The 14,179-nt window shown below is 37.6% G+C and overlaps 1 pseudogene; it reads right to left on the bottom strand.

Moving 5' to 3' along the window:
* Positions 1-12,683, bottom strand: part of LOC101672133 — a 72,875-nt pseudogene extending 60,192 nt beyond the window's left edge.
* Positions 12,684-14,179: the final 1,496 nt, after the last annotated feature.

Genomic DNA, 14,179 nt, shown 5'->3' with positions numbered 1-14,179 from the left:
TTTCATTTTTTTTCTTTTTTTTTTTTTTTTTTTCGTTCTTCCTTTTTGAACCTCTTTTTATCCCCTTTCTCCCCCCTCACGATTTGGGATCTCTTCTAATTTGGTTAAAGAATATTTTCCTGGGGTTGTTGCCACCCTTTTAGTATTTTCCTTGCTATTTCATATACTCTTATCTGGACAAAATAACAAGACGGAAAAATTCAACACAAAAATAAGAACAAGAGGCAGTACCGAAGGCTAGGGACCTAATCAATACAGACATTGGTAATATGTCAGATCTAGAGTTCAGAATGACAATTCTCAAGGTTCTAGCCGGGCTCGAAAAAGGCATGGAAGATATTAGAGAAACCCTCTTGAGAGATATAAAAGCCCTTTCCGGAGAAATAAAAGAACTAAAATCTAACCAAGTTGAAATAAAAAAAAGCTATTAATGAGGTGCAATCAAAAATGGAGGCTCTCACTGCTAGGATAAATGAGGCAGAAGAAAGAATTAGTGATATAGAAGACCAAATGACAGAGAATAAAGAAGCTGAGCAAAAGAGGGACAAACAGCTACTGGACCACGAGGGGAGAATTCGAGAGATAAGTGACACCATAAGACGAAACAACATTAGAATAATTGGGATTCCAGAAGAAGAAGAAAGAGAGAGGGGAGCAGAAGGTATACTGGAGAGAATTATTGGGGAGAATTTCCCCAATATGGCAAAGGGAACGAGTATCAAAATTCAGTAGGTTCAGAGAACGCCCCTCCAAATCAATAAGAATAGGCCCACACCCCGTCACCTAATAGTAAAATTTACAGGTCTCAGTAACAAAGAGAAATCCTGGAAGAAGCCCGGGAAAAGAAGTCTGTAACATACAATGGTAAAAATATTAGATTGGCAGCTGACTTATCCACAGAGACCTGGCAGGCCAGAAAGAGCTGGCATGATATTTTCAGAGCACTAAATGAGAAAAACATGCAGCCAGGAATACTATATCCAGCTAGGCTATAATTTAAAATAGAAGGAGAGATTAAAAGCTTCCATGACAAACAACAACTGAAAGAATTTGCAAACACCAAACCAGCTCTACAGGAAATATTGAAAGGGGTCCTCTAAGCAAAGAGAGAGCCTACAAGTGGTAGATCAGAAAGGAACAGAGACCATATACAGTAACAGTCACCTTACAGGCAATACAATGGCACTAAATTCATATCTCTCAATAGTTACCTTGAATGTTAATGGGCTAAATGCCCCAATCAAAAGACACAGGGTATCAAAATGAATAAAAAAACAAAACCCATCTATATGTTGCCCTCAAGAAACTCATTTTAAGCCCGAAGACACCTCAAGATTTAAAGTGAGGGGGTGGAAAAGAATTTACCTTGCTAATGGACATCAGAAGAAAGCAGGAGTGGCAATCCTTATATCAGATCAATTAGATTTTAAGCGAAAGACTATAATAAGAGATGAGGAAGGACACTATATCATACTCAAAGGGTCTGTCCAACAAGAAGATCTAACAATTTTAAATATCTATGCCCCCAACGTGGGAGCAGCCAAATATATAAACCAATTAATAACAAAATCAAAGAAACACATCAACAATAATACAATAATAGTAGGGGACTTTAACACTCCCCTCACTGAAATGGACAGATCATCCAAGCAAAAGATCAGCAAGGAAATAAAGGCCTTAAATGACACACTGGACCAGATGGACATCACAGATATATTCAGAACATTTCATCCCAAAGCAACAGAATACACATTCTTCTCTAGTGCACATGGAACATTCTCCAGAATAGATCACATCCTCGTTCCTAAATCAGGACTCAACCGGTATCAAAAGATTGGGATCATTCCCTGCATATTTTCAGACCACAATGCTCTAAAGCTAGAACTCAACCACAAAAGGAAGTTTGAAAAGAACCCAAATACATGGAGACTAAACAGCATCCTTCTAAAGAATGAATGGGTCAACCGGGAAATTAAAGAAGAATTGAAAAAAATCATGGAAACAAATGATAATGAAAATACAACGGTTCAAAATCTGTGGGACACAACAAAGGTAGTCCTCAGAGGAAAATATATAGCGGTATAAGCCTTTCTCAAGAAACAAGAAAGGTCTCAGGTACACAACCTAAACCTACACCTAAAGGAGCTGGAGAAAGAACAAGAAAGAAACCCTAAGCCCAGCAGAATAAGAAAAATCATAAAGATCAGAGCAGAAATCAATGAAATAGAAACCAAAAAAACAATAGAACAAATCAACGAAACTAGGAGCTGGTTCTTTGAAAGAATTAATAAAATTGATAAACCTCTGGCCCGACTTATCAAAAAGAAAAGAGAAAGGACCCAAATAAATAAAATCATGAATGAAAGAGGAGAGATCACAACTAACACCAAAGAAATACAAACTATTATAAGAACATACTATGAGCAACTCTACGCCAATAAATTTGACAATCTGGAAGAAATGGATGCATTCCTAGAGACATATAAACTACCACAACTGAACCAGGAAGAAATAGAAAGCCTGAACAGACCCATAACCAGTAAGGAGATTGAAACAGTCATTAAAAATCTCCAAACAAACAAAAGCCCAGGGCCAGATGGCTTCCCGGGAGAATTCTACCAAACATTTAAAGAAGAACTAATTCCTATTCTCCTGAAACTGTTCCAGAAAATAGAAATGGAAGGAAAACTTCCAAACTCATTTTATGAGGTCAGCATCACCTTGATCCCCAAACCAGACAAGGATCCCATCAAAAAAGAGAGCTATAGACCAATATCCTTGATGAACACAGATGTGAAAATACTCAACAAAATACTAGCCAATAGGATTCAAAAGTACATTAAAAGGATTATTCACCATGACCAGTTGGGATTTATTCCAGGACTGCAAGGTTAGTTCAACATTCACAAATCAGTCAATGTGATAAAACACATCAATAAAAGGAAGAACAAGAACCATATGATACTCTCAATAGATGCTGAAAAAGCATATTACAAAGTACAGCATCCCTTCCTGATCAAAACTCTTCAAAGTGTAGGGATAGAGGGCACATACCTCAATATCATCAAAGCCATCTATGAAAAACCCACCGCAAATATCATTCTCAATGGAGAAAAACTGAAAGCTTTTCTGCTAAGGTCAGGAACACGGCAGGGATGTCCCTTATCACCACTGCTATTCAACATAGTACTAGAGGTCCTAGCCTCAGCAATCAGACAACAAAAGGAAATTAAAGGCATCCAAATCGGCAAAGAAGAAGTCAAATTATCACTCTTCGCAGATGATATGATACTATATGTGGAAAACCCAAAAGACTCCACTCCAAAACTGCTAGAACTTATACAGGAATTCAGTAAAGTGTCAGGATATAAAATCAATGCACAGAAATCAGTTGCATTTCTCTACACCAACAGCAAGACAGAAGAAAGAGAAATTAAGGAGTCAATCCCATTTACAATTGCACCCAACAGTATAAGATACCTAGGAATAAACCTAACCAAAGAGGCACAGAATCTATACTCAGAAAACTATAAAGTCCTCATGAAAGAAATTGAGGAAGACACAAAGAAATGGAAAAATATTCCATGCTCCTGGATTGGAAGAATAAATATTGTGAAAATGTCTATGCTACCTAAAGCAATCTACACATTTAATGCAATTCCTATCAAAGTACCATCCATCTTTTTCAAAGAAATGGAACAAATAATTCTAAAATTTATATGGAACCATTTATATGGAAAATGAAAGCCAACGTTGGTGGCATTACAATTCCGGACTTCAAGCTCTATTACAAAGATGTCATCATCAAGACAGCATGGTACTGGCACAAAAACAGACACATAGATCAATGGAACAGAATAGAGAGCCCAGAAATAGACCCTCAACTCTATGGTCAACTAATCTTCGACAAAGCAGGAAAGAATGTCCAATGGAAAAAAGATAGCCTCTTCAATAAATGGTGCTGGGAAAATTGGACAGCCACATGCAGAAAAATGAAATTGGACCATTTCCTTACAACACACACAAAAATAGACTCAAAATGGATGAAGGACCTCAATGTGCGAAAGGAATCCGTCAAAATCCTTGAGGAGAACACAGGCAGCCACCTCTTCGACCTCAGCCGCAGCAACATCTTCCTAGGAACAAGGTCAAAGGCAAGGGAAGCAAGGGCAAAAATGAACTATTGGGATTTCGTCAAGATCAAAAGCTTTTGCACAGCAAAGGAAACAGTTAACAAAATCAAAAGACAACTGACAGAATGGGAGAAGATATTTGCAAACGACATATCAGATAAAGGACTAGTGTCCAGAATCTATAAAGAACTTAGCAAACTCAACACCCAAAGAACAAATAATCCAATCAAGAAATGGGCAGAGGACATGAACAGACCTTTCTGCAAAGAAGACATCCAGATGGCCAACAGACACATGAAAAAGTGCTCCATATCACTCGGCATCAGGGAAATACAAATCAAAACCACAATGAGATATCACCTCACACCAGTCAGAATGTCTAAAATCAACAAGTCAGGAAATGACAGATGCTGGCGAGGATGCGGAGAAAGGGGAACCCTCCTACACTGTTGGTGGGAGTGCAAGCTGGTGCAACCATTCTGGAAAACAGCATGGAGTTTCCTCAAAATGTTGATAATAGAACTGTCTTATGACCCAGCAATTGCACTATTGGGTATTTACCCTAAAGATACAAACGTAGTGATCCAAAGGGGCACGTGCACCTGAATGTTTATAGCTGCAATGTCCACAATAGCCAAACTATGGAAAGAACCTAGATGTCCATCAACAGATGAATGGATCAAGAGGATGTGGTATATATACCCACGGGAATACTATGCAGCCATCAAAAGAAATGAAATCTTGCCATTTGCGACAACATGGATGGAACTAGAGCGTATCATGCTTAGCGAAATAAGTCAAGCAGAGAAAGACAACTATCATATGATCTCCCTGATATGAGGAAGTGGTGATGCAACATGGGGGCTTAAGTGGGTAGGAGAAAAATAAATGAAACAAGATGGGAATGGGAGGGAGATAAACCATAAGTGACTCTTAATCTCACAAAACAAACTGAGGGTTGCTGGGGGAGGGGGTTTGGGAGAAGGGGGTGGGATTATGGACATTGGGGAGGGTATGTGCTATGGTGAGTGCTGTGAAGTGTGTAAACCTGGTGATTCACAGACCTGTACCCCTGGGGACTAAAAATATATGTTTATAAAAAGTAAAAAATTAAAAAAAATCACACAAAAAATTAAACTTTCTATGCTGATACTTGATTCATCAAATTTTTAAATCCAATTAATTCTATTCATTACTTGTAGATTTTTTCTTAAAAACAAATTTATTTAAATATGATTGATATTCAACACTCTCCATTTTTAATGTGTACAGTGGGATGAGTTTATTTATTCATTTATTTATTTATTTATTTTTATTGTGTTATGTTAGTCACCATACATCATTAGTTTTTGATTTAGTGTTCCAAGATTCATTCTCTATGTATAACACGAGTCCTTCTTACAATATGTGCCCTCCTTAATACCCACTACTTGGTTCACCCATTCCCCACTCCCCTCCCCTCTAAAACCCTCAATTTGTTTCTCGAAGTCCACAGTCTCTCATGGTTCAACTCTCCCTCTGATTTTCCCCCTTTCACTTTTCCTTTCCTTCTCCTAATGTTCTCCATGTTATTCCTTATGTTCCACAAGTAAGTGAAACCATATGACAATTGACTTTCTCTGCTTGACTTATTTCATTCAGCATAATCTCTTCCAGTCCCATCCATGTTGGTGAAAAAGTTGGGTATTCATTCTTTCTGATGGCTGAGTAATGTTCCATTCTATATATGGACAACATCTTCTTTCTACATTCAGATGTTGAAGGTCATCTCAGCTTTTTCCATAGATTTACAATTGTGGACATTGCTGCTATGAACATTGGGGTACAGATGGCCCTTCTTTTCACTATATCTGTGTCTCTGTGGTAAATATCTAGTGGTATAATTGCAGTGTCACAAGGTAGCTCTGTTTTTTTAATTTCTTGAGGATTGTCCACACTGTTTTCCAAGGTGACTGCACCAAACTGCATTCCCACCAACAGTGTAGGAGGGTTCCCCTTTTTTCACATACTCTCCAAAATTTGTTGTTTCTTCTTGCTAATTTTAGCCATTCTAACTAGTGTAAGGTGATATCTCAATGTGGTTTTGATTTGAATCTTCCTGATGGCTTAAGATGATAAACATGTTTTTCATGTGCTTGTAGGCATCTGTATGTCTTCTTTGGAGAAGTGTCTGTTCATGTCTTCTGCCCATTTTTTTGACATGATTGTTTGTTTTATGTGTGTTGAGTTTGAGGAGTTCTTTAGAGATGTTGGATATCAGCCCCCCCCTTTTTTTTTGTACTGTCATTTGTGAATATCTTCTCCCATTCTGGGGGTTGCCTCCTTGTTTTGTTGACCGTTTCCTTTGCAATGCAGAAGATTTTGACCTTGATGAAGTCCCAAAAGTTCATTTTTGCTTTTGTTTCCTTTGCCTTTGGATAGATATCTTGAAAGAAGTTGCTGTGGCCGATGTCAAAAGGTTACTGTCTATGAGATCTTTCATTTATTTTGAGTTTATCTTTGTGTATGGTGTAAGAGAATGGTCGAGTTTCATTCTTCTATACATAGCTGTCTAATTTTCCCAGCACCATTTAATGAAAGGACTGTCTTTTTTCTACTGGATATATTTTCCTGCTTTGTTGAAAATTATCTGACCATAGAGTTCAGGGTCCATATCTGGGGTTTCTACTCTGTTCCATTGCTCTCTGTGTCTTTTTTTTAATGCCAGTGCCATGCTGTCTTGGTGATCAAAGCTTTGCAATATAGATTGAAATCATGCAACATGATGCCCCAGCTTTGTTTTCTTTTTCAGAAGTTCCTTGGAGATTCTGGGTCTTTTCTGGTTCCATACAAATTTTAGGATTGTTTGTTTCAGCACTTTGAAAAATGCCAATGGTATTTTGATCAGGATGGCATTGGACGTATAGATCATTCTGGGCAGCATAGAGATTTTAACAATGTTTTTCTCCTGATCCATGAACATGGAAAGTTTTTCCATCTTTTTGTGTCTTCGTCAATTTATTCTTTTTTTTTTTTTTTTTTCCATGAATGGTCTATAGTTCCTCGAGTATAGATTCTTTACCTCTTTGGTTAGGTTTATTCCAAGGTATCTTGTGATTTTTGGTAGTATTGTAAATGGAATTGATTCTTTAATTTCCCTTTCTACTGTTTACTTTTAGCGTATAAGAGAGAAAATGATTTCTGTGCATTCCTTTTGTATCTTGTCACATTACTACATTGCTTTATGAGTTCTAGTAATTTAGGGTTCGAGTCTTTTGGGTTTTCCACATAACATATCATGTCAACTGTGAAGAGAAAGAGTTTGACTTCTACTTTGCCAATTTCAACAACTTTTATTTCTTTTTGTTTTCTGGTTGCTGTTCCTAGGTCTTCTAGTACTATGTTGATCAATAGTGGTGAGATTGGGCATCTTTGTCATTTTCCTGAGCTCAGTGGGAAGACTCTCAGCTTTTCCCCTTTGAGGAAGTTATTCTCTGTGGGTTTTTCATAGATGGATTTCACGAAGTTCAGGAATGTTCCTTCAATCAGGAACAGATGCTGTATTTTGTCAAATGCTTTTTTGGCATTAACTGAGAGGACCATGTGGTTCTTTTCTCTTCTATATGGGTTTGTTCTATCACATTGATTGATTTGTGAATGTTGAACCACCCTTGCATCCCAGGGAGAAATCCCATCTGGTCATGGTGGATAATCTTCTTAATGTACTGTTGGATCCTATTAGCTAGGATCTTGTTGAGAATCTTGGTATCCATATTCATCGGGGATATTGGTCTGAAATTCTCTTTTCTGATGAGGTCTTTGTCTGGTTTGGGGATCAAGGTAATGCTGGCCTCATAGCAAGAGTCTGGAATTTTTCCTTCTGTTTATATTTTTTGAAATAGCTTCAGGAGAATAAGTATTATTTTTCATTTGAATGCTTGGTAGAATCCCCCAGAGAATCTGTCTAGCCCTGTACTCTCATTTTGGGGGAAGTTTTTGACCACTACTTTAATCTCATTATTAGTATTGATCTATTCAGGTTGTCAATTTCTTCCCCTTTCACTCTTGGAAGTTTTTATGTTTCCAGGAATGTATCTATTTCTTCTAGGTTGCTTAACTTGTTTACATATAGCTGTTGATAATAATTTATGATGATTGCTCTATTTTCTTTATGTTATTCATGATCTCTCCCCTTTCATTGATAATTTTATTAATTTGGGTCCTTTATCTTGTCTTTTGGATTAATCTGATCAGTGGTTTACTGATCTTATTAATTCTTTCAAAGAACAAGCTTCTAGTTTTTTTGACATGTTTTATTGTATCTCTGGTTTCTAACTCATTGATCTCTGCTCTAATCTTAATTATTTCCCTTCTTGTATATGAGGTAGGCTTAATTTGTTGTTGATTCTCCAGTTCTTTAAGGTGTAAAGAGTTTGTGTATTGGGGATTTTTTTTTTTTTTAAGTGAGGCTTGGATGGCTATGTATTTCCCCCTTAGGACCATCTCTTCCATTTCCCATAGGATTTGGACCGATGTGTCTTCATTCTCATTGGTTTCCATGAATTAAGTTCTTCTTTGATTTCTTCTTTGATCCCTCTTAAGCAGGATGGTCTTTAACTTCCAAGTGTTTTAATTCCTTCCAAACTTTTTCTTGTGGTTGAGTTCCAGCTTCAAAGCACTGTGGTCTGAGATTATGAAAGGAATAATCTCAGTCTTTTGGTTTGAGTTGAAAACTGATTTGGGACCCAGTATGTGGTCTATTCTGGAGAAAGTTCCATTTGCACTCAAGTAGAATGAGTGTTCTGTTGTTTTAGAATAGAATGTTCTGTGTGTATCTATGAGGTCCATCTTGTCCAATGTATCATTCAAAGTTCTTGTTTCTTTATTGATTTTTCTGCTTAGATTATCTGTCTATTACTGAATGTGGCATGCTAAGATCCCCTACACTTAATGTATTCTCATAAATACATCTCTTCATTTTAATAGTTAGCTTATGTAGTTGGCTGTTCCCCTATTGAGGGCACAAATATTTATAATTGTTAGACCTTCTTGGTGGATAGACCCTTTAAGAATGATGTAGTATTGGGGCACCTGGGTGGCTCAGTGAGTTAAAGCCTCTGTCTTCAGCCCAGGGTCCTGGGATCAAGCCCTGCATTGGGCTCTCTGCTCAGTTGTGAGCCTGCTTTCCCCCTCTCACTCTGCCTGCCTCTCTGCCTACTTGTGATCTCTCTCTATCAAATTAATTAATTAATAAGTTAATTTTAAAAAAAGGAATGATGTAGTATCTTTCTGTATCTCTGATTACAGTCTTTAGCTTAAAATAAAGCTTCTCTAATATGAGAATTGCTACCCCAGCTTTCTTTTGAAGTCTGTTGGCATGAAAGATGGTTCTTCATCCCTTCACTTTCAGTTTGGATGTATCTTTATTTTTCTTAAGATTTTGTTTATTCATTTGACAGAGAGAGACATAGCGAGAGAGGGAAAACAAGCAGGGAGAGTGAGAAAGGGAGAATCAGGCCTCCTGATGAGCAAGTAACCCAAAACGAGGCTTGATCCCAAGACCCTGGGACCATGACCTCAGCCAAAGGCAGATGCCTAATGACTGAGCCGCCCAGGCATCCCTGGATGTATGTTTATGTTCCAAATATGTCTTTTGTAGACAGCATATGGATGGGTCCTGTCTTTTATCCAATCTGCAACCCCGTGCCATTTTATGGGTGCATTTAGGTCATTTCCATTGAGAGTGATTATTTTAAAATTATTATTTTTGAATAATAATAATAATTTAATTACCTAATAATTATTATTATTTAATTATTTAATAGTAATAATTATTTATTGTCATCATATTACCTGTGAGGACCTTGTTTCTATAGATTGTCTCATAAATTTCTGTTCTATATCACTCTTGAGTTCTTTCTTCTTTTATAGAACCCCACTTAATATTTCTTGTAGGGCCAGCTTGGTGGTCGCATATTGTCTTAATCTTTGCTGGCCTTGGAAGTTCTTTATCTCTCCATCCATTCTGAATGTCAGCCTTGCCAGAAAAAGTATTCTTGGTTGCATGTTCTTATTATGCCCTTAATGTGTCTTGCTAGCTCTTTCTGGCTTGACAAGTTTCTGTGGACAGGTCTTACGTTATTCTGATGTTCCTCTTCATACCCAAGAAATCTCTTCCCCTAGCTATCCTTAATATATTTTATCTGGTTTTATGATTCACGAATTTCACAATCACATTCTGGTAGGTGTTTCTGCCCTCCTGAATCTTGGTGGGGGGTTCCCTCTCTGCCTTTAGGACAGGAACACTTGTTCCATTCCCCAGGTTAGGGAAATTTTCAGCTAGGATTTTCTCAACTATATCTTCTAGTACTCTCTCTCTCTCCCTCCAACCCCTCAGGGATCCCAACAATTCTGACACTGGAATGTTTCATGGCATCATTTATTTATATAATTCTATTTTCATGGCTTCTAAGCTGTTTGTTCTAGGCCTCTCCTGATCCTTCTTTTCTATCAGTTTGTCTTCTAGATCCTAATTCAATCTTTGGTCTCATTAACCCTAGCTGTTAGAGTATTTAGTTTAGATTGGATCTCCTTGATAACACTTTTAAGTTCTGCCAGATCAGCTCTCATTTCTGCCTTAGAGATTCTATGTTACCACTAATGGTTTTCTCCATCCTAGCCATTGTCTACATAACTGTTACTGTGAATTCTATTTCTGATATACTGCTTATGTCTATATCCAATAGTTCTGTGACAGAGGTCTGAATAGGTCTGTGACAGTCTCTGAATTTTTCCTCTATTGGGTTCCCCTCCTACTAGTCATTCTGGTGAAAGGAGGTGAGGTGATGTATAGCTGAAAATATCAACCATGATCCAGACAAGGTGCACCCTGGAAAATTTCAGAACAATTGGAAGTCACCATGAAAAAGAAAGAAAAAAGGAAAGGAAAAAAGAAAAATAACCAAAATGAGCCCCATGAGTAAGATTATAAAGTGTAAAAACAAAAACACACAGAAAGACCTACAAAAGAAAAAAAGAAGAAAAGAAAAAAAGGAAAGAAAGAAAGTAAGAAAGAAAAACCCAGCCAAAATAAACCTCAAGGATAAGATTTATAAAGTACAAAAACAAAACAAAGAGACCAACAAAACAAAACAAAACAACAACAAAAAAACACAAAAAGTATAAAGGAGGGGTGCCTGGGTGGCTCAGTGGGTTAAAGCCTCTGCCTTTGGCTCAGGTCAGGATCCCAGGGTCCTGGGATCAAGCCCCGCATCGGGCTCTCTGCTCAGCAGGGAGCATGCTTCCTCCTCCCTCTCTGCCTGCCTCTCTGCCTACTTGTGATCTCTGTCTGTCAGATAAATAAATAAAATCTTTAAAAAAAAAAGTATAAAGGAAGAGGTGATGAAAGGCGGTTATAATCCCTCAATGTGGTCAAAGAAGGGTATTTCAGTTCTTTCTGAGTGTATCTTGTTCTCTTTTTAAGAGAACTTAACTTTCCAGAGATACAGGGAAATTATAAGTGGAGGTAGTATTGAATAGGGAAAAAATGACTACATTGAAGCTTTTATCTATGTATATATAAAAGAAATAGAAAAAGAAAAAAAAGTATATGTGTGGAAAATAGTTCAAGTTAAATAAGTTACAATGGAATATGTTGTATTAAACATCCAGTTGAAATGGTAAGTAGGTAAAAAAAAAGTAAATAAAAGAACAAGAATTGTGAGAATGAATAAAAAAAAAAGAGAGAGAGAGAAGTTGTATCTAAGAAATACACAGGCTGTGAGGCAATACTGGGAGCTTAGTATATTGTTTTCCCTTAGTGCTGGGGTTTTACACTTTTATGAGAACCCTGTGGTTGTTGCTCTCTTGTTCTTTCAGCTGGTCTTCTGGGGGAGGCACTTGCTGCATTTTTTTTTTTTTCAGTCAATCCTGCTTGGGCAGAATTGCCCTGTCCATTATCAAGGAGCTGGACTCTGAGGGGGTCAGTTTTATTGGCTTTTGTTTTCTGGAGGTTTTTGTTCTCTGATGGCTTTCACAACTTTTTGGAGGGTCAGAGCAAAGTAAACTGACTGCACACAGACCTCCACTTCAGAGAGGAGCCACAGTCTGCTCCTCTCTGAATGGTCCAAAACACAGATTCCCCCTCTGCAAACTCCATTGAGCATCACAGCCTCTTACAGGTGGCGTGCACCCCCAACCACAGTTTCAGTGGTCACCTGAGGTTCCCCGCTTGTCTCTGTACCCTGTGCCACCAAAACCATGAGTGATACTCATCCAGGCAAGCCTGCTCCCAGCAGCTGCCATTCTTACCTGGAACTGCTGACTCAAGCCTAAGATGGGTGCCATCAACTGAAGCAGCTCTGGAGGCAGCAGAGGCAACTGTGGTGGCCACAGCAGCTGCCAGCTGAAAGGAACTGCTGACCCAAGCCCACGTGGGCAGGCAGATGCTGTAGCCTTCCTGTGACTGTGGGACTGTGGCCCTGTGGCTATTTGGTCCCAGCAATTGTCCCTTAAGTCATTTTGTTGTGTTAGAGAGCTGTTATCAGTTCCTTCCAATCTCTCAGCTACCATCTCCAAGCTATTGCTTGTCCCTAGCTGCAGGGCACTTTTGCACTGGGATATTACCTTCGAATGGCTCCCTCCCCCTTCTGTTTATCCACTGATATCTGTCTGTGCACTCTCAACTCCTCTGTACCTTTCCACTTACAAGCCTCTGCCCCCATAGAGATCCAGAAGTGTATATTCTTACATATCAGTCGGATTTCATGGGTGTTCAGAGTGCTCTGGTAGATATCTAGCTCAATTCAGGGGACTGGTTGAAATAGGGTCTCCTATTCCTCCACCCTCTTACCTCTCCTACACTTGTAAATTATTTCATATATTTGTTATACACAATTATATCACTCCCAAACACAGACAGCTGTACTTCTTCCTTTCTAATATATAAAATTCCTCTTCTCCATCCTCTCCTTCTCCTCCTTCTTCTTCTCCTCCTTCTTCTTCTTCTTCTCCTTCTTCTTCTTTCTCTTTCCCTCCTCCTCCTCCTTTTTCTTTAATACACTATCTATGAATTTCATCAAAGTCCAAATAAGCAAAATGGTAGTAAACACCTTTGCCTTATTCCAGACCTCAGACCTCAGGTGAAAGTACTGAACTACTACATCATTGAATATTATTGTAGGTAATATTTGTAGATAATATTTGTGAGATTGAGTTCCCTCTAGCCCTATGTTGCTGGAAGTTTTCATACTATAGTGCTCATGAAATCTGTCAGATTTATTTTCTGCACCAAATATTATGCTATAACTTTTTATCTTAACTATGTTAAAATGTATTATATTGATTCATCTTTCAAAAATTCTAACCCATTCTTGCATTCCTAGAATAAACATTACCATTTTTGACTAGTTTTGCTTTAATGTTTAACATTTGTTGTGTTATTGGGATGGATTCCACTTGGAAATAACTGTTCACTTATTTTTTTTTCTAATCTTCTTACTAATATTTTGTTTAAGGTACTGACATATTTTTGGGTGTTTTTACCCCTAATTTTCATTCTCAAAGTTTTTTTTTTATTTATATGTTCAAAATTTTGATAGTTATAGACTGCATCTATATTTTGGTTTTATTTTAATTCCAGTTAGTTGACACACAGTATTAAATTAGTTTCAGGTGTATATATAGTGATTCAACACCTACATAACAGCATTAATTGTTCTTTACAAGTTCACTCTTTAATTCCCATCACATATTTTATCCATTCCTTCATCCCTCTCCCCTCTGGTAACCATCAGTTTTTTCCTCTATAATTAAGAGTCTGTTTCTTGGTTTGTCTTTATCTCTTTTACTACTCTTTGCTCGTTTATCTTCTTAAATTCCACATGTGAATGAAATAATATGGTATCTGACTTTCTGTCTTTATTCTACTTAGCATTATACTCTTTAACTCTATCCATATCCTTGCAAATGGCAAAATTACATTTTTATGGCTTCATGAATGTTTCATTATCTATGTGTGTGTATGCATGCACACATATGCACACACACACACTCATGTGAGAATCATG

The sequence above is a fragment of the Mustela putorius genome, unplaced genomic scaffold (assembly GCF_011764305.1).
Source record: "Mustela putorius furo isolate JIRA1106 unplaced genomic scaffold, ASM1176430v1.1 tig00000460_pilon_pilon_pilon, whole genome shotgun sequence".
NCBI lineage: Eukaryota > Metazoa > Chordata > Mammalia > Carnivora > Mustelidae > Mustela > Mustela putorius.
This window is presented reverse-complemented; position numbering and strand designations above follow the sequence as displayed.